Source organism: Protopterus annectens, chromosome 1.part1, assembly GCF_019279795.1.
Source record: "Protopterus annectens isolate FY-2018-M chromosome 1.part1, PAN1.0, whole genome shotgun sequence".
Lineage (NCBI taxonomy): Eukaryota > Metazoa > Chordata > Ceratodontiformes > Protopteridae > Protopterus > Protopterus annectens.
Window position 1 is genome coordinate 1,333,848,610 of NC_056726.1, and position 23,066 is coordinate 1,333,871,675.

Sequence of the window (23,066 nt, forward strand, 5' to 3'; positions counted from 1 at the left end):
ATATATATATATATATATATATATATATATATACACACACACACACACACACACACACACACACACACACACACACACATCTGGACATTAAAGTACATTTTCTGTACTGTTGAATGATTGTGCTGGATGAAATGTTTCTGAAACCACCAAAGTTATGTATATCAGTCATGGCTTAGTGGTAATTCATGCTGTCTATGGTGTGTAGGGTCCTGGGTTTGAGCCTAACAGAGGCTGTTTATTTTGTTGCTGGGCAGAACATGGGCCATTGGATACAGAGTGATTAAGGCACTTTAAAGCAGGTATAAGCAGGTTTGCGTGGGTTTGGTGGAGCTAAACACTGCTAATGTCTGGTTACAGTGTCTTACACTCCGTTAGCTTCTATATTGCTTAACCTGTGTAGGCAGAGCTTACCCCTGCGCACATCCACTTACAACAGCTCAAAAGTGCCTTAATCACTCTGCATCCAATGGGCCGTGTTCTGCCCAAAAAAACAAAATAAACTGCTCTTGCAAAGCTCAAACCCAGGACCCTGCACAACATAGACAAACTGATTTACCATTAAGCCATGCAAGATATAAATAAAACTGATGTTTTCAGAAACATATCATTCAGTCCAGTCATGTAACAGTATAGAGAATGTATACCAACATCTAGATGTATGTCTGTGTAAATATATTAATATCTAAACAGATACAACATATCTCTATATGTAGATATCTATATATATTTCTAAAACTATATACATATAAATCAATATATACGAACATATATACATGCAAATGCCTACATCAACACATATATGTGTCTGCATATACACAGCAAGTTACATATGTGTACACAGATATATATCTATGTAGGTATATACGGACATAGTTATATACATGTAAGCAGATATATATATATCTATATATATATATATATATATATATATATATCTATATAGGTATATATGGCCATACATCTGTATATATCAATGGCAGATTAACAAACACACATTGTCCACATGCACCGTTAATGGGGTTGAGAGGCCCCACACGCTATACGTCTTGTACAAATAGGAATCCCCCCACAGCCAAACACGTCCGCCTGCAATACACTACCAAGTGTTGCAGATCCCATAACCAGGAACTGACATGACATGGTCACAAGATGTTACCAGTACTACATCCCACCTGTATGATGTCAGGCTGGTATTGGTAACATATCATGCACTACAGTCTGCCTCCCACAGGAAATGTAATATGTGGAAGCCATCAAGATCCACAGGATACAGATACACAGACACAGATATACATATATATATATATATATATATATATATATATATATATATATATATATATATATACATGTGACTACACATACACATGCAGATATATGTACAGTAAGTAAGATACATATGTAGAAGGTGCACACAATATGGAACAGCCACTATGCCTACAGTTAACACCTGAACAACTGGACACTGTATGCGCCACCCATACAAATGACAATCATTGCCTGCAACATATACCCACAGAGAGGTCATAGGGAGAACACCACACACAGGTTTGCAGAAATGGAAAACTTTTAATTGTGTACTATTACAGTTCTATATTACATGTCATATAGCTGTTCAGACACTGACAACCATATAAACAGAGTAATGTAACTGTGAGAAAGTTATACTAATACAGTAGTCTGGAAAGGTTCACAACTGTTGATGTCCAGGCCAAGCACTTCAAATTGTACAATAGTGAAGACAGACTGGGCCACAGGATACCAAACAACAACAGTACGCAATGTAGGTGTATAGTTCAGCAGTGTCTATCTACACTCCGTACAAACTCAGTAGGTGGTAAAGACATAATGTGACCAAATGGGTTCTAACTGTTACATAACAAGGCATAACTGACATCATCACGAGCACACTGACAAACTGAACAGTCTGCATGGCAGGAGGCAGCAGGCTTGCATTAACCCACTTCATGTAAGTGATGTAAATATAGGTGAAGTATATGGTACTGTACATCCAGATACCTTAAGGCAGCTCACCTCTGATAACCCCATATTTTATAACAGCCTAGGTCATTTATGGTGCTCCCCCCAACTCAATAATATAGGGCCATATACCACTGTTACATACACTGGCCTCTGGAGTGCATGAGGGCACACATGTATTGTGTAGGTGACGCCCACACATATATGGCCCCAGCCCCACTGTATGTGTGGGTGATACAACAGCAGTGGACTGATGGCGGCAATGGCAGTGTGATATAATCACAGCCCACTACAGACCAACCCCAACAGCATGAAATATGTGCAAAGCATGGTATGCAGATGGAGGACAGAGGCTAGAACACAGGCACATATGTGGAAAACTGTTGTCATACACTAAGCAAGTTGCTGGTGTTACAGGGAATTGAGGTTAGAAACAGAAATGGATGTAGCCATTTACTGATAGCACTACACACACACACTGCTAGTGTAATATCTGACACAGGACCAGTGTGGTGGACAGACAAAACATGATAGGCATACCTCTGGCCAGCAAGAGGATAGGCCCACCGTTGTGAACTATGTAGACAAACTAGTATGTGCACATACACCCTGTAACACCAGTACTATATAAAGCATAACACAACTCTACTCACAGTATGTCTGTAGTTCCTGATCCTCCTACAAATATGTGGCTGCCCTGAGTGTGCCAGTTCTGCTGTAAGAGGTATTGCTACCTGCTGTCTGTAACATTGATGCCCATACACAGGAAGGATGTCCATCACACAGGAAATGTAAAGAGACCACACCCACATGCAGGGGCGGCTCGTGGCATAGGGCTGCCGGACTGCAGCCCCCTCAAAAATTAAAAAAAGAAAGAAATTAAACGAAAAATAAAAAAAAATTATTTTTTTAAAATTCGCGGACTTCGCGCATAGACCGAGTCCCAACTTATCGGTCTATGCGCATGCAAGGCCCCGCCATCCCCATAGGGGACACAAGGACGCCTGTGCACTTTACAGTGCACAGACCCGCCAGGAGTATAGGACGCGTCCGGACTGCAAGAGGAGCAGCAGGGACTCGGGACAGAGCCTTAGGGATCTCATTGGCGTCGGGAAGGAGCATTGGGATCTCGCGGGTCTTCAGTGTTGCGCGGGAAGGATGTATGTACGTTAACTGGATGTATTCATTCAGGTAAGGTGCCTTTTAATTTACTATGTTTATTGAGTTTGTGCTTTTTAATTTACAATGTTTATTTGTGTGTGAGTTTGTGCTTTTTAATTTACAATGTTTATTTGTGTGTGTATGGTGCTTGTGCTTTACTGGAGTTTGTGTATGGTGCTTGTGCTTTACTGGAGTTTGTGTATGGTGCTTGTGCTTTACTGGAGTTTGTGTATGGTGCTTGTGCTTTACTGGAGTTTGTGTATGGTGCTTGTGCTTTACTGGAGTTTGTGTATGGTGCTTGTGCTTTACTGGAGTGTGTGTGTGTGTGTGTGTGTGTGTGTGTAAATGCCCCAGGTGCTTATGGTGGTGTGGTAGGGAATGCCTCAGGCTTGAACCCTGTACCCTGTATGCAGGTGTTAAAGACTTGAGTTCCCTACCCACCACCATTTGTAAAAAAATTTCAGATTTTTGCCTCATATTCGATCTGATCTGTTCCTCATAATATCTGTGGTTTGTAAATGTTGCAATGCTTGATATTTGATGGTGTAGTAGTAGCATTGTTGCCTCACAGCTGCAGGTTCTTGGGTTTGATTCTTGGCTGGGGTTCCTTCTTTGTGGGGTCTGTATCTTCTCCTGTGTTTGTGTGGGTTTGCTTTTGTGTCCTCCCATGTTACAAAGACATGTCTGCATTATTTCTTCCTTGTCCTCTGCTGAAAATTGTTTATTTGTTCCAAGTCAGACTGTCCTGATTAAAAATGTTAAATAAAATTGACAGGCATTTGAATTTCAGACTTAAAGGTTTCTGAATGTTTAATTCCTTGCGTATTTGATGGTGCAGTGGTAGTATTGTTGCCTCACAGCTATAGGTTTTCTGGTTTGATTCTTGGTTGGGGTGGCTTCTGTGTGGAGTCTGCATCTCCTCCATGTGTTTGTGTGGATTTGCTCTGGTGCCCTGCCATTTTACAAAGACGTGTCTGCAGTTTTAATCCCTGCTGAAAATTGGATTTGTTCTGACCGCAGTAAAATTGACAGGCATTTGAATTTCAGACTTCAGGTTTCTGAATGTTTAATTCCTTGCATAATTGATGGTGCGGTGGTAGTATTGTTGCCTCACAGCTATAGGTTTTCTGGTTTGATTCTTGGTTGGGGTGGCTTCTGTCTGCATCTCCTCCCTGTATTTGTGTGGATTTGCTCTGGTGCCCTGCCATTTTACAAAGACGTGTCTGCAGTATTAATCCCTCGTCTCTGCTGAAAATTGTTTTGTTCTGTCCGCAGTAAAATTGACAGGCATTTGAATTTCAGACTTCAGGTTTCTGAATGTTTAATTCCTTGCATAATTGATGGTGTGGTGGTAGTATTGTTGCCTCACAGCTATAGGTTTTCTGGTTTGATTCTTGGTTGGGGTGGCTTCTGTCTGCATCTCCTCCCTGTATTTGTGTGGATTTGCTCTGGTGCCCTGCCATTTTACAAAGACGTGTCTGCAGTATTAATCCCTGCGTCTCTGCTGAAAATTGTTTTTGTTCTGTCCGCAGTAAAATTGACAGGCATTTGAATTTCAGACTTCAGGTTTCTGAATGTTTAATTCCTTGCATAATTGATGGTGCAGTGGTAGTATTGTTGCCTCACAGCTATAGGTTTTCTGGTTTGATTCTTGGTTGGGGTGGCTTCTGTCTGCATCTCCTCCCTGTATTTGTGTGGATTTGCTCTGGTGCCCTGCCATTTTACAAAGACGTGTCTGCAGTATTAATTCCTCGCCTCTGCTGAAAATTGTTTTGTTCTGTCCGCAGTAAAATTGACAGGCATTTGAATTTCAGACTTCAGGTTTCTGAATGTTTAATTCCTTGCATAATTGATGGTGCGGTGGTAGTATTGTTGCCTCACAGCTATAGGTTTTCTGGTTTGATTCTTGGTTGGGGTGGCTTCTGTCTGCATCTCCTCCCTGTATTTGTGTGGATTTGCTCTGGTGCCCTGCCATTTTACAAAGACGTGTCTGCAGTATTAATCCCTCGTCTCTGCTGAAAATTGTTTTTGTTCTGTCCGCAGTAAAATTGACAGGCATTTGAATTTCAGACTTCAGGTTTCTGAATGTTTAATTCCTTGCATAATTGATGGTGTGGTGGTAGTATTGTTGCCTCACAGCTATAGGTTTTCTGGTTTGATTCTTGGTTGGGGTGGCTTCTGTGTGGAGTGTGCATCTCCTGCCTGTGTTTGTGTGGATTTGCTCTGGTGCCCTGCCATTTTACAAAGATGTGTCTGCAGTTTTAATCCCTGTCTCTGCTGAAAATTGTTTTTGTTCTGTCCGCAGTAAAATTGACCGGCATTTGAATTTCCAACTTCATGTTCTTCAGAATACATAGTAGCACAACCTTTTTTTTTTTTTTAGCAATTTTCGAAGTTTATAAGATGAATATTTTAAATTTGTCCCTATTTTTGGGACTGTATTCCCCCATTATTGGCTTCGTCCAGGTTTTTGTGCTAAGGTTGACAGCTATGGCAAGAACTGAATTCACTGAATATGTTTGAGGGCTGTATTCCCTCATTACTGGGTTTGTCCAGGTGTTTTGTACTAAGAGGTTGACGGCTATGGTGAGAACTGAATTCACTAAATGATAGCCATTTAAGTTTCAGTCTTCCTCTTTTTTACAAAGCAGCTGATGTGGCGTAGTGGTATGTTACTCTGTCTGTTTTTTGCTCAGGGACCTTGGCAGTAAAATATATGGTGGCAACACAACATTTTATTCTAGCAACTTTCCAAGATTATACAAGCAATGTTTAATGTGTCCCTGTTTTGGGCTTTTGACCCCCCCCCAATACATTTTGGCTTTTTCCAGTTTTCTTGAGCTGCGAAGTTGAGATGCAGTTGAGTATTGAGTAGATTTTACAAGGAACTGAGAGCTGCAGGGGAATAGAAGTTTAGTGCTTTGCCAAGTTAATACTATAGCACAACAGGCTGTGTACTTGCTTTTGATGCAGAAGGTTGTGGGTTCTACTCCCGCAAGGGGTAGATGCTGCCGTACTGAGAATGTTCTCCTTGGTGAAGATACTAACTATGAGTTCGTTATCAGTTTGCCATCCATTTCCTTTTTGCAATATTATTACTAGCTTATCATTTTTTTAATGTAATATAGACAATTTATTCCTGCAGGGCAACAGACACTTTATTTTTCGATGAAACCATGAAATATAAAGGTGATTGCTAGCAGCAACCACTTCATTAGTTACAGATTTTTTAATGTGGAATTATTTAGATGACTGACTTCAGAGATTGTGCATATTTACTGATAATGGACTGTAGAATTGTGCATATTTACTGATAATGGTGGACTGTGGAATTGTGCATATTTGCTGATAATGGTGGACTGTGGAATTGTGCATATTTACTAATAATGGTGGACTGTGGAATTGTGTATATTTACTAATAATGGTGGACTGTGGAAGTCTGAGTAGACTTTTTATGATAAATGTTCTCAACTGGGCAGTTTTGCCATTATGGGTGCATATGGTTTGTTTCATTGCTTACTGGAAAAATGTTCAAAACAAATTTAAAACATCCTGTAACAAGTGTACTGTATTGTACAAGGAATATAATTTTAGTACAATGAGGAAGGTGTATCAAAGAGCACATGTATGTTTCATATGCAAGGAGCCTATGATTCGAAAACAGCCCAAAATTAATCTTTATCTGCCACTGGCAAAATGTATTTTCTTTGAATGTGGGTTTCAATGCTGTTTCAATGAATGTGAGTTTCAAGGGCAGAGAAGTTTTAATGCTAAGTTTTCATTGTGAGACTGCATTGCTTTGTTTAACAGATGACTTAGTGTTTGTGCTGTAAAATACAAGATAAAACTTTCAAATGAAGTCCAACTCATCATAGAAGTAAAGCAGTATGCACATTAGTGTTTATGGTAAATGAGTGAAATAGCCAAGTATAATGGTTCATTGGAATGGCTGCAGAGGCTCCATTCAACCATTGTTTTGTCAGGGGAAGGGCAGCAAACTCAGACAGGCCCAGCTGAACTATACCTCCCAACTGTCCAGATTTTCAAAGAATGAATAGATTTTTGCTTCTTATTTTTGGTTTGTTCATAAAATTTGTAGTTTTAATTCCTAAATGATTTGCCAGAAGTCACTCTAAGTTTCAGACTTCATAACCTTCAGAAAAATGCATGTTAAAGTAAGAGCTGTTGTATCAACTGTCTCAATTTATACAAGAGCAATTTTAGTACTGTTTATATGTGCCCCCAATATATTTGGCCTTGTTCTGATTTACTGCATTAACAGGTTGAGAGGTACATGCAAATAAATTGCTTTATAGAATTAGGCATAGCCAACCTCTCAACTGTCCCCAATTTTTGGCTCAAAATGTTGCTCTTCCCCCTTATAATCCCTCCGCAAAATAGCAATTTTGGAAGAAAACATGGAGGGTTTACAATTAAGAAATAACTGTAATAATCAAAGTTATAGATTACTTGAAATGCATGTAGATTCTTTTATATTTTGTCAGCTGCTCAAGGTAGCAGTACTAATATTAAAGTGTCCCTTCTTTGACAGGTAGCAGCTGTATTGTGTGTCTATTTTATATTTTTGCATCACGTTTTTGTCCATTTTTCATAAAATTGTGTTTTTGGCAAATTAGTGACATCACTAAAGACTGAAGTTAGAAAATGACAGACATTTGAGTTTCAGATTTTATACCCTTCAGAAAATTCATACTAATGCAAGACCTATTCTATTATCTTTCTAAGTTTATTAGAGCAATATTTAAAAATTGTCCTTATTGTTGGGCCTTTGTCCCACTTCTGTGTATGGCTTTGTCCAGATTTCTTGCTCTTGAGGTTGAGAGGTATGACAAATGTGTCAGGGCCATCACAGTCAGCCAGTGAGATTTCAAATTGTGACATGCTTTTGCACCCCACTCCCCCATGTAGTGACTCTGGATGTGTCCAAGCAAGGCAAGAGTAGTTGTATCTACCTTGGATGGGGAGGACACACTGCATAAGTACTACAGTGGCTTTTCATCTGTCCTTGATTTTGCAGAATGGTCTGGTTTCTGTCATATTTTGTACTGTTGATTTATGCTTATTACTCAAAGTGCCTGTTGCTCTGTGTTTTAAGTAGCAATGCTTTAATGACCATAAGGTAAGCTTGTCTGAGATCGTAAGATGCAAGTAAGCTTTAATAAGCATACTGTTAAAGAATTGCCAACATTGAAAGCCTATCTGTTGTTGCCATGCAGAGAATACTTGACTAGATAATGTATAAGCCTTGGGTATTAAAGGACAGGATTCCATTATTTTAAAAAGCTCATTACACTTGTTGGAGACTTCCAGTCAGCTCTACAGACTTTACCCGTAAACTAAACAGAATGCCAATCATGTGTGGTCCATAACCTGTACAGTAATCCTTTAAGCAATGTATCTTGAGCTTGTTTCTTGTTTGCTTTTCATTTTTTATTTTTATGATGTTTTCCCCATGAAAGAAGTTGTCAGGCAGCAGGTCTTTTTGGATAAGAAACATTTTTACAAGTGGGGCATCACATAGATTTCTACTTTCAGCATGTTGCTTGGTACTTTAATAAAGCTGAATATATTATAATTAGATCTGCAGTGCAAGGAGAAGTGGTTTGAGTTGAGTGCTTCTGGTTTTCTTATACTTGATTTTGACTGGCATTCCAGTAATGTATTTAAAAAGTAATTTATTTTTTCATGCCTCACAACCTTTTGTTTCCATCTAGATATTAAGTAAGCTGTCATGCAGCCAATGCATTGAAATATTTTTATTCTTCTACACTTATTTTTGTCTTGATTGGACTTTCATAATGATGGTTTGCCACCCAGGGCAGCGTATTTAATTAAAGTTAGTTTTTTGTGGTTTTGTGCATAGCTCCTCCCCTTTATGGTTGACCACACCCCTTCCCTTTGACCCCACCCATTCAGCGTCTCCTGCAGCCCCCCTGTGATTTGAAGTCACCAGCCGCCACTGCCCACATGATGTAGGGATTTATAGTGGGTGGTTGCCATGACAGTGGTAATTGGAAGTACTGCACATGTGTAATCATATATATACATATATATATATATATATATATATATATATATATATATATATGGCTATCTGGATAAGTATATGTACATATATTTCCACCATATGTCCTGGACATGGAGTGTAGCCCTACTCCAGCCCCTATAGTCCCAAAGTCATAGTGCAAGGGGATGTCAGGTATGTATAGCAGGTATATTAGTAGACTATTGCTACTGCCATTGGGATTGTCTTCACAGACATGGTGTGTAGGAGGTCACATCTGCTTATAACATGTCTGCCATTGGCTACTGACAGACATCTTAAGGACATCATTGTAAAGTACCGCTGCTAGCACGTAATGCCCTTGTGGACTGCAGCAGAGATATTGGCCAATATATGTGGAGATTCTGGCACACTCTGTACAGTCCAGAGGTATACACATAAGCCCTTAGTGCAAAACATGTGTACCATGCCTGACAATATGGATGTAGACAGCCATGTAGATGGGTATAACACATAACGACTGGTATACATTTGCCACCATAGGTTATGCATTCACACGCCCCTGTCTGGCCTGACACATAATGACTGCTGGTAAAGGGGTGCCATGGCCACATACCACCCACTAGAAATTGATATACATCTGTACAGCATCCCACTGCTCTGTCTGACATACATGCTTTTAAGGGGGGCCCGGCAGCAGTACATCTGGCAAGTATCTGCACATGACATCTCACTGGGTAAGTACACTAAGCTGCTAGGCATGTAACAATGCAGGCTACAGGCAGACTGGTCCAACACTGGCCTACATCTCCTATGGGGAAATGCACATGTACCTGCATATATAGCAGGCTCAACAGGCATGTCACAGCACAGGGTAAGATACACCTGTGTGAAAGTGCATAACCACAACCAATGTGAAAACAGCCATAGCCACATATGGTAAGCTAGCATAATATTACAGTATACGGACTATCTGTTCTACACCATCCTCATATGTGCCACTCACAGACAGACCCTACATATACTGGGCTGCTACACAGTTTGGTCTGATGGCTGTCTGTGGTATGGGACATGTGCATGTATGGCCCTACAAACATGTATGCCAATATGGTACCATACAGTGGAGCAGCATGTAACATCAGATAGGAGGGGAACTAGAGCAATGACATCTACCACAGACTGTACACAGGCTAAATTACATATTAACAATACACACACTGTTGACATTCACCATAAGTACACAGACCTCAGTACTGTACAAACATCCACAGAATGTCCAGGTTATGTCATGAAATATAACCCCTACTGTACATAATGTGTAGCAGTCTGATATATCACTGGCTTGTTATCAGATATGATGACACTAATTATGGTGTACAGCACATATGCATCACTTCACGCATGACATATGTACAGAGCTTGACAGAGGTATGTCTGGAAGCACATACACAGGACCAGTATTGACATGTTGCTGTGATAACCTCATACATTTACTGTTCGGTTTGTTGCATCATATGTCCTATGAGGGATATGAAGTCCGTAACTGTCACAGCTTTCATCTACAGACTGCAATCCTCACACTTCCTTATGCAGTCCACAGAAAGATGCTCCTTGGGTAACACATGAAACCAAAGGCACAACACTGCCCAGTCTGCAGATGACCCTGCAGATGGGGATTCCTCATAAACATGGAACGGACATGGCAGGTATTGAGACATGCATGACAGCCATATCCACACACACACTGTTAAACCGACATTACTCCAAATGCAGTATAGCAGCACTTACAGTCTGTAGTCAGGTCAGGCACATCTCCATCCTGTTTGTTGCCCTGTTTCCACAGTGTATGTTGTAAGAGGTAAATCCCCAATCCATCTGAGATGCTGTTTGCCAAACAACAGATCTAGGTTCTGCTCACAGTGAATGAAAAGAGCCAACACCACCATAATGTTCCTAGATAGTGGAGTGTGTCTTGATGCAATTGGCTATGGAAATGTTACCACAGCTGTTCCACATGCAATTAGCTATGGGAGGGCTGCAATTCATGCAGAGGCCATCAGCTGATCATGAGCATCACTTAAAATACACATGCTGCTGACTAAGCAAAGCAGGTGTAGGTCTACACATCCTCGAGTGAAGGAGTGGGAGAGGCAGACAGAGGCAAAGACATGTCAGGGAGGGGTGGGAGGGTAAAACTGAAGCATTTTTGTGTCACACACCTACCAGCACAGGGTATCAAACCCTGCCAACTATGTAGTTGCATAGTTTTATAGTTTCATAGTTTAGTACTAGGCTATCTGCCCTGAGGCATTTGCAAGCCTAGCCCTAGAGATGTGGCTTTCGCCACCCCATGTAGTGGTACTAAGGTGTATAGAATAAATTTAGAGTACTGTGCCTTTGTCTAGTAGTGACACATTGAAGTGCTATCAAAGTTTGATGCAGTTACTGGATGTGCCACATGGGTTACCTCTTGGGGAGCCCTCAGAACATATATGTGATGGTGAGCGACATCTGCAACAGGAATACGGTAGCTATACAGTAGGTGACATACACATGCCTGTCCGCATGAACAGGTGGTAGCGTCAACACGGCCACACTCTCACAGGGATGCACACAACTTGACACCCTTGGCATGGCCAGGAGTATAACTCATCAGTAGTGGGACTGCCACAACACATCGCTGTGCAGGTATCACATACACCACATGGGTCATATGGAGGTTGTATGGGCAAAGGGTATGAGGAGGTGTCTGATATCAGACAGCATGCTTCAGTATGCCCATGGGGGTTGTAGTGAGTAGGGATGTGAACATACACACCATACAACACACACACAAACACACAGGGTGCCAGTACTGACATGCATGGGTGCATGTCTGCATGTGTGTGTTGCTCAACTGTGCCAGCAGGCTATACAAGGTTAGGCGATGGGTATACCTTGGCATCAGGCCACATGACAATGGTCTGCATTGTGGCTTAGGGCTGTAGTGGCTGCATTTGCCCACACAGGTGCATACTGTATCCCCCATCCAGTCACCTGGGTGACTATTGTGTGTGGCCAATGCTGTGTATCGCTTGCCATGTATGTGTTCCTTAGTCCATGACATGGACGGTGTCTGGGATGTGCACACTTCCCACATACATATACAGTGACATGTGGAACTGTACCTGGGGTGTCTGGCCCATGTTGTGAACACAGATTATCATCAGATATACCAGTCTTGGTAATGGGCAACAGGTTTACCCTGCACCTACATTGATAGCATGCTAACAGAATTCCCTGGTGTCAGTGACATCTGTCCATATAGGGTATGTTGTCAGGCATGCTATTTCTGTTGTGGGTCACATGTGCTGGCACCACAGGTGGTGCAGGTGTCCATTGGGGAACATGGGGGAGGTGCACTGTCTGCCTGTACATACATATTGGGCAGATGGACAGGGTGACATGCCCTCTGTAGCCCACTGCTATAACTCCATAGTTACTATAAGTGGCCATTATTCAGTGTACTACCCACATATTGGCTGTTGCCTAGGCATGTGTGTGTGTGTGTGTGTATGAGACATGGGTTGAGAGTGTGTGCTGGGTAATACTGGGGTTGCTAACTGTGATTGCCTGGCATCGATGTCACATGTATGGGTATGGCTTTGCACCCCAGCCTCTCAGCTATTTCACATCTGTTATCCTTGTATGGTGGACACTGTGATATATAGTAGGGCCACCATATAAGAAACATGCAAAACACACTCCACATTGGCCACAGGTGTCAAACACTCACAAGCACTTCTACACAGGATACAAGTTACACACACACACAGATGTGCATATGCACACACACCTGTCATGTTTGGGAGTTGAACTCCTACCTAACTAGTTTATTACACTACAGCACTACACATTTATAGTATGTGCCATGGACATTACAGGAGTACTCTTTCCCCAAAGGTGTATTTCACAATGAATGACATCAGCAGGATTACCAAAGTAGGGCATTTGAAATGTACTGTGAGTGACTAGCTTTAAATGCATTGCTTCCTGCACAGACAGTAAGATTCACACAAAATATCCACAACCAACATGCGTCGGTATAGAAGCCCTGAGGGAGGTCTATGTCACACTACAGCATGGAGCTGTTATAGGATGCACCAGTTGAGTATATGAATTGTAAGGAGTGTCAGTACCCTAAAAAGCATTGCTCTCTACACAGACAGGGTCAGACAGACACACACACAAACACTTGCCATGTCTGGGATTAGAGCACCTACCTAACTACTTTATCACACTACAGCAGTACACAGTTACAGGACACACTACAGAGATCACTAGACTACAACCTTCCCAGAGGTGTATTTCTAGGTGGGTGACATCAGCAGTCTTGTCAAAGTTGAGTATATGAATTGTAAGGAGTGTGAGTACCCTAAAAAGCATTACTCTCTACACAGACAGGGTCAGATAGACATACACACACAAACACACTTGCCAGGTCTGGGATTAGAACACCTACCTAACTATTTTATCACACTACAGCAGTACACAATTACAGGATGAGCTAGAGAGATCATTGGGCTACAACCTTCCCAGAGGTGTATTTCTAGGTGGTTGGCATCAGCAGCCTTGCCAAAGTTGAGTATATGAATTGTAAGGAGTGTGAGTACCCTAAAAAGCATTGCTCTCTACACAGTCAGACACGCACTCAAACACACACACAGTCACACAGTTGTCAAGTCTGGGGTTAGAACTCCTACCTAACTAGTTTATTACACTACAGCAGTAAGCAGTTATGGGATGCACCATGGGGATTATTGAGATACAATTCTTCCAAAGATGCATTTCACATTGGATTACCTCAGCAGGCTTGTCATAGTAGGGCTATGGGGAGGGCAGTGTGGGCATTGGGCCATAACCCATTCATGTACGGGTTGACACACCACATGCGGGCACACACAGGGTCATATGTCACAGGTATGTGTATACAGCTGCAAGATGACTACTTCCTTGTACAGTCATATTGTACAGCTGACACGTGCACCACATAGTCCGTAATGCTGACAGATACTGGTGGCTAGTATCTGCAGTGAGTGACATCTGCACCTCATGTGTTTGGGGCCCTTTGGCTGTGTGCTGGGTGGGAAAGCCCTGGATAGCGCCTTGTCACAGTCACCCTCTTCCACACATCTATGTACATCTACCTTTGGCTTATTATAGTGTGTTGTCCTGACATATATGTCTGTATTCCTATCCACTGTGTGTGCAAGGCACGAGTGGTGCATACTGACGAGTGTCTGCATTAACAACTGCAACTGCCAGATATGTCTGGTCCACTGGTGTTTGCAGTCATGGCCTTTATATGTTTACGTGTGTGAGCATGCCCAGTATGACCTTTCAGTATGTTGCAGAATGACATTGCCTTCAATTTTTCTAAGTGTGTGAGCATGCCCATTATGGCTGTCTGTATTGAATTTGTGGATCGTGTCCAGGTAGTTTGTGCTGCAGTGCTGACCTTTGTGTTGTACACCAACAGGTAGCGTGCTGTCTCTGCAGGGTATCCATCGATCATTTGGCTTTGACTGTTACTACATTTTTACATAACAGGGGGGGGCACACCTGACTGTTTCTACATTTCTACACAGGAGTGGGGGGGCACACCTGACTATTATTGCAATACTATGTAGGATGGGGGGTACACCTGCCTATTTCTACATAGGGTTGGGGGGCACACCTGACTGTTATTACATTACTATGTAGGATGGGGGGGGTGCACCTGACTATTTCTACATTTCTACACAGGAGTGGAGGGGCACACCTGACTATTATTGCAATACTATGTAGGATGGGGGGCACACCTGCCTATTTCTACATTTCTACATAGGGTTGGGGGGTACACCTGACTGTTATTACATTACTATGTAGGATGGGGGGGCACACCTGACTATTTCTACATTTCTACACAGGAGTGGGGGGCACACCTGACTGTTATTACATTACTATGTAGGATGGAGGGCACACATGAAACATGTACACATTTGCTATGACTGTACTGGTATGTTAGGTACTCCATTTCATTCTGTACTGCTAACTGTCATGCTGACTATAGGCATACCAGTGTACTACAGATCATGGCATTGGTTGCCCTATATATTGTCTGACTTCCTACCCTTCAGAATTAACATCCCACTGCCTGCCCTGCTGTGGTCTGTCTGTGTAGGCCTGGGGGGGTTAACCATAGCCATCATTCTGAGGCCATGGTGTAGTCTCTGTTTGGGTTTGTCTTCACCTGTCCTGCTGCCTTAGACTGTTGCTGGGTATGTGAAATGTCCTGACTAGCATGTGTTGGTCATATGGACACACATGTCACATACAACATTTCCTGCAGTGGGTTTTGTCACCCTGTGTAGTACTAGCTACTATGGTGACTCCAGTATGTGTTACAGATGCCATGGTGCCACTATGGGTGTCTACTGTCTGCTGCCATACTATTCAGCCACCCAATTCCCTTGCATGCTCACATCCATACCATAGCTACAGGTAAAAACACATTCTACTCCATTTGGCAATTGGTAGGTTGATTGACTTACATTGTGGCTATGCAAGACTTGTGGATGGTGCTGGAGGGCTGCCTTTGTTGGAGACACATAGTACACTTCCTATACATGGTGGAGCACAGGTAGTGTCATATTGGGCATCCCTTTTACTGTATGTGTGAGTCAGAGAGAGGTGACATTCCCTAGGTCCCTACTGTGTCAGTGCATGTGCTATGCATTGCCTATTTGCCAAGGCCAGGGCATACTGGGCATGCCTCCTTCTGCCTACTGGGGCAGGTTCAGGCTGTTCCTCCTCTGGGTCACTCCATGCCTGTGCAGGCCTTGGCATGGGTGGGGGGCTGTGTGGCCCTGCCCCATGCTGTTTCTCCTGCAGCTGTTTCCACAGGATCATATTGTGTAGCATAGCACATACCATAACAATTTGGGTACATGTAGCTGGTGAATACTGCAAGGCTCCACCTGATGTGTCCAGACACCGGAACCGTGACCTAAGCATCCCAAACACATGCTCTATTATATGTCTGGCCTGTGCGTGTGCCTCATTATGGCATTGTTGTTCAGGTGTGTATGCATTTCTGATGGGTGTCATCAGCCGCAGCTCCAGTGTGTACCCAGCATCCCCCACTAGGTGACCATAGGGGATGTCCCCATTGGCAAATCTCTGGTACAGCTGCGTCAGATGCCATATGTGGGAATCGCCATAGCTTCCATAGCAGCCAGCACACACATTCACTATAATGCCCTGGGCATCACAAATGACCTGGCAGTTGATGGAGGGGATGCCCCTGCGGTTGATGTAGGGCCTACCCTGCTCACCAGGTGGTGTTTGATGCATATGTGCATGCAGGCTATAGCACCCACTACCCCAGGGTATTCTGCTATTTGGTGGAAGAGATGTATATTGCTGGTCAACACCTCACGGGTGTTGAGGAAATATACGTGCTCACTGGCATGTGCTGACATGGCATCCAGGGACTGGTGAAATACTCTGGATGCTGATGCCTGTGAGATCCCCATGATATCCTCAGTTGTGCTTTGGGATGTACCTGTGGCTAGTATAACTAGGCCTACACATACCTTGGTATCCACTGGGATGGGTTCCCCTCAGTCAGTTTGGTGTCAGGTGTGGCCGTCACAGCTCAACAATTTGCTGTAGGAGGTCTCTGTCCACCCTATAGCACTCCACTATCTCCAGTGTGTCTGTACACTCTTCTCTGTCTCCTCACTGTGGGTTGTTCGGCAACATTCACATCCTCACCATCCTCTGCCTCTTGCATATGTTTTTCTATGTTGCCTGTTGCAGCCCACAGCCCTTCTCATTTTGTAGGTGGTGCAGTGGTTATTGTTGCTGTCTCATAGCAAGAGGTTCTGCGGTTCAGTTCTTAGCTGGGGTACCTTCTGTGTGGAGTCTGCATGCCCTCCCTGTGGTTGCATGGGTTTCCTCCGGGTGCCCCGGTTTCCTCCCACATCCCAAAGACAAGCTGTAGGTGAATTGGACACACTAAATTGGCCCTAGGGGTGTGTGTGTGTGTGTGTGTGTGTGTGTGTGTGTGTGTGTGTGTGTGTGTGTGTGTGTGTGTGCCTTCTGTGGAAGGTTGGGTGCCGGGCTGGCAAGTCAACACTGTAAAACTCCACTGCCAATCACGAGCGGACACGTGATCTGCTGTGGTGACCCCTAACTGGGAAAAGCCAAAAGAAGAAGAAGAAGGATTTACAATCAAGGACTATGGTGGTAAAGCCTGCTAGGTCCAGGCTGGAGGACAGTGGCTGGAAATGAGAATGAGAATGGAACTAGCAAACCAGCTCTGCTGTTGTCACAAGTATGTACCTTTTATATAAACGAAGAACAAGAAACCAAACTACTGAAAAGTAGGCGAGGATGAACGCAATGAGAGCCAGCAAACTGACAATAAAATAAAAGAAACTTGCATTTATTAGTAAGCGCTTTCGGTGTGGATCAGTGCCTCACCTTCATCAGACTGAAACAAAATGAAAATCAATTAACATTCTTTATACAGAAAAAATCTAACAATCAATGAATTAAAACCTAAATTAGTGAACCCAGTTAATTCTTAAAAGGGAAAGCCTTCGTGCACATTCTTCAAGTAATATACTGGTAAGTTACACTGTTTTTAACTTGAAGTCATGTGCAAACATGAACACATTTCCTTTATCTTATTGAATTAATTAAAAATTAAAAGCAGCAATACATATTAATTCAAAAATCCATAATAGTTGCCGTAAATAAAAACGACATCAAGCCTTATAGCTAGTTGACTAAGCTAGCAATAGCAAAATTAATAATGAAACTAACTATAAATTAGTTAGTACATTAAAATAAACAATATATAGTAAAAGTCAATTACTTAATTATTATGTATAAATATCTATCGCCAATGTAGTTACTAATAAATGAATATATATATATATATATATATATATATATATATATATATATATATGTATATATATAAATATACAAACCTAATAATCTAATAAGATATAAATAAGTAATAATAATTAATAATGGATAAATATGAATACATCATTGTATATGCCATTATGTATAAATACTAGAAACAGCAGTACCTGTCAAATAATCATCTCTTAAGGACATGCAATTTCAAAACACATTTAATAGATAGATTTTCATTCAGCCCTGGTGGAATGTACGCCCGTTTTTATTTGCCAAATAAGCTCATCAATTTCTAGTAAAATCTGCCAAGGGCCTCCTCTAATGTCATTATCTCGATGTTGTAACACTAAAAATTTAAAAATATGTCCAGGGTATTCTAAAATGTGTTTAGCCAAAGCGTTTTTAATGTCCCCCTTGTTAATGGCATAAAAATGTTCGTACATGCGCTGTTTGAGTTTCCTTTCAGTTTTGCCAATGTAATATGCATTACATTGGCAACATAAGGCTGCATAAACCACACTTTTGCTATCATGTAACTTTTATATCTAGGATTGTCGTTACAGTCTTGTCACCTATAGGACTGAATTCCAAGCTAACTTATTAGGTTATCCTCAAGAAAAAATACCCCAAATAATACTGGCACCAAAAGCACACCTGGATCAAAAGATCACATCAAGCTTATAATGTATAGCAAAAGTGCACAGTGAAACCCATATAACCACTGTAGAAATATCACCTGAGGATGTAATTTTGAAGAAATCCTAAGTGTCAGACACTGATGATTTCATTCAGTAAGACTCTATTATACTTTTTTAACATAATTTAATGCACTCTGAATATAATTTTGATAGTATCTTTGATGCGTTTGATCCCACATTTTTGGCTGACTAAGACACACATGGTTGACAGTATTTTCTAATTGCTTTGGTTTCATCCCCATAAAATCTAATATACATTTTCCCTCTGGTATAATTTCAAAAGAATACTGGGACATTCAAAGCCTGATTTACATTTGTCTCTGTTGCATCTTTTGGCATAAATGATGGGCTTGTTTTTCATGGACAATCTTTTATGAAATCTGGCAGTTGGTGCACAGGGTTAAGGCTGTTAGCTAAAGTTTTTATGATGCAAGGTTTGATTCCCTTATTCTCACCTTCATTTGGCTACTATGTCACCTTAAGCAAGAATCTTCTGAGAGCTTTTCTTTATCTTTAGTAAGACTCTGCTAAACAGGGGAAAGGGAGGAGGCATACGGGAAGATTTTTGTCCATAGGAAATAAAAGGCACCTGTTTTCCAAGCCTGCTTGTAAAAATTCCTGATGCATAACTTCTGTAACTGTCTGTTGTGAATTGAGGTAAACATCTACTTGGGGAGTGTCCCACAGGTGGACAATGTCCTGGAAGACCTCAGGGTACAGGATCCATTTGTGAGGGTCTGTTCTGGATTTGCTCAGTGCATCTACAATAGTATTCAGATTTGACAGGATGTAGATTGCTCAAAGGGAAAGACTGTACCAAGTTGTCACCTCCCAGGCAATCATAACTAGTCTACATAGGATGTAGGACTTGTTTCTCCCTTGTTTATGTACCACATCATTATGGTGTTGTCTGTAATTACCAGAAATGGCCCTTGAGTCCACAACTGAGTTAAGTCTTTTAGTGCTTTTATCAGGGCCATTATTTCTTTGAGGTTGATTTGTTTCTTCCTGAAATGAGGATCACAAATCCTTTGGAAACAGTTCCCCAGTTAAAGTCTGTGGCTTCTGTTACAAGGGGCTGAATTGGAATGGGAGGGGAAAGAAGGACATCTGGATTTAATTACATGTAGTTTGTCCACCATAGCCGTTCATTTTTTTTGCTGTATCTTTTTGCTTCCTAGACTGTAACCATCAGACTTCCTCAAAAGCATGTCAACCCTAGTTCCCTGATGGTGGGGACCAACTTCCATATATGCACAGTGGGGTCTTGTACAGACAATGTCCTTCATCTACACAGGTGTCAGAGTTAGTTAGTGTGCCCACCTTGCATAACCATGAGGGCTACCTATGTTCCCACCCATGTCCACACTCTGTGTTATACACCATCTTTGGCTTTAACAGGAGCAGAACACATCTGTCCCAAACAGATTTTTTTGGTGGTGCATACTACCTCTGGTGCACACCACCACAGAACCAGAAATAATGAGTTGAGACACCTCCCCCACCCAGGCCAGGCACCACCCATCCTTTTCTGCATTCTTGTCAATCACTCTAGCGAATACTTAAAGCTGGCTTGTCTGAGTCACATACAGGGCCTTATCCTTCCACACCACCAGGAGGCTATAGGAGTTCCTTTTTAATGAAATTCAGAACTGGAACAGGAAAGAATAGAGGATGCTGGTGCTAGGTCCATGCAGATTTGAGAAACCAGTGAATCATCTTCATGTGAAATCTGGTCAGAGGAACCATGGCCTTAACTCATGCCATACAACCTTGAATTTTGAGGAATTCTGTTGCTGACGAAATGAACTGGTAAGCATGGTCTAGGAATTGATGGTAAAGAGAGATTTTCTCTGGGAGGGAAGTGAGATTTTATAGTCTAGGAAGGTATGTCTCAGGTCATTTACACCCACATGGACTATGTCTGAGTCATGCTGGTACTTGTAATGTGAGTCTGTAATGTGACAGATCTTGGCCCCTGATAAGCAACTGACCATGACATTCTCCTTAATCAGCCTGGTGATAGGAACATCACTGTGTCTCCAGTAGCCATAATGTTGTATTGTGTGATGCCTTGTCTTTTGAGCTTAGAAGAAGAGTTTCCATGAGATATGACTGTACATGTTGATGGTATTATTGTTCTGAAAGACTCCCTTCTGGGTTGCTGAGGGAGTTTGTTATGTGAACGTCCTCTAAGAGGTCTTTGAGATTCACTGAGACCAACGACTGGTGTCAGAACCATGGCCTTAAGCTCAATGCCAAAAAAAACATGAGGGCTACCTATGCTCCCACCCATGTCCACACTCTGTCATACACCATCACTGGCTTTAAAAGCAGCAGAACACATCCCTCCCAAATGGATTTTTTTTTGGTGGTACATACTACCTCTGGTGCACACTACCACAGAACCAGAAATAATGAGTTGCGACACTTCCCCCACCCAGGACAAGCACCACCCATCCTTCCCTGCATTCATGTCAATCACTCTAGCGAATACTCAACGCTGGCTTGTCTGAGTCATCAAATATAGGGCCTTATCCTTCCCCACCACCAGGAGGCAATAGGAGATCCTTTTTAATGAAATTCAGAACTGGAACAGGAAAGGATAGAGGATGCTGGTGCTAGGTCCATGCAGATTTGAGGAACCAGTGAATCTTCTTCATGTGAAATCTGGTCAGAGGAACCATGGCCTTAACTCATGCCATGCAGCCTAGAATTTTGAGGAATTCTGTTGTTGAAGAAATGAACTGGTAAGCAGGATCTAGGAACTGATGGTAAAGAGAGATTTTCTCTGGGAGGGAAGTGAGATCTTATAGTCTAGGAAGGTATGTCTCAGGTCATTTACACCCACATGGACTATGTCTGAGTCATGCTGGTACTTGTAATGTGAGTCTGTAATGTGACAGATCCTGGCCCCTGATAAGCAACTGACCATGACATTCTCCTTAATAAGCCTGGTGACAGGGACATTAGTGTGTCTTCAGTAACCATAATGTTGTATTGTGTGATGCCTTGTCTTATGAGCTTAGAAGAAGAATTTCCATGAGATGTGACTGTACATGTTGATGGTATTATTGTTCTGAAAGACTCCCTTCAGGGTTGCTGAGGGAGTTTATGTGAACTTCATCTAAGTGGTCTTCGAGATTCACTGAGACCAACGACTGGTGTCAAAGCCATGGCCTTAAGCTCAATGCCAAAAAAATGTGTTGTCATCCCCTTTGGGAAAAACCCATTTCCCATGAATTACCACATCAATGGTAGTCCACTGAACACAAAAGGAGTTATAAGAGATCTGGGAACACAGGCTGAGAGCAACCTTTCTTTTGACCACTACATTGCCACTGTGGTCAGAAAGTCTTTCAATGTGGCATATCTCAGTACTAAGGGTTTTACATCCAGGAAGAAAGAGGTCATTTTCTCCCTCTACTCTTCCCTCATTAGGCCAATCATTGACTACAATACCTCATTTGGCATGTATCTCACTAAACACCTACAACAACTGGAGTGACCACAAAAGTACCTCACAAAGAGGACCCTAGGCCTTAAACATTTGTCCTATATGGATAGACTAAAAAAACTCCAACTATTCTCTGTCTCATATCGCCTACTTAGAGGTGATCTCTGCTTGACTTACAAAGCCATGTCTGACCCAGCTCCATTAGAAATTCTACATCTAAAGAAATTCCAATCCCTCCACACCACACGCTCCAGAGACCTCAACCTCATTACTACAATCAACAGAACATGCTGGAGGGACAGGTTCATAACCCAGAGACTGCCCATGCTATGGAATAGACTTCCCATACATGTCAAGCAGTGCACCTCACTGGCCCTCTTCAACAGAAATCTTGATGAGTAGATGGGAAATAGAAAATTCACCCCAGGGATCACTCCAGTGGCTTTACTCAACAGAGGCACTGGGCACTAAGGTCAGGTGGCACGATGCCAGGGTAATCCTATGGGCTAGGCTTGTAAAGGCCCCAGGGCCATTAGCCTAGTACACACCTATGAACCTATGAAGGTAACCTTTAAATGCCTCAGCATGTGTGGGTCTAAGTGTCTGCTTTGTAATGTGTGTGTGTGATGGGTGCAGGATGTGTACTGCTGACAATCTAATTGACATTAAGAGTGCTTTTATGTGAGCGCTTTGCCTCCAATGCAATTACATAAATACAACTCTCACATTCACTATCAGTTTCTTTGAGAATTGGGTGGTTACCAGCAAACATGAGACAATTTCTGCATTG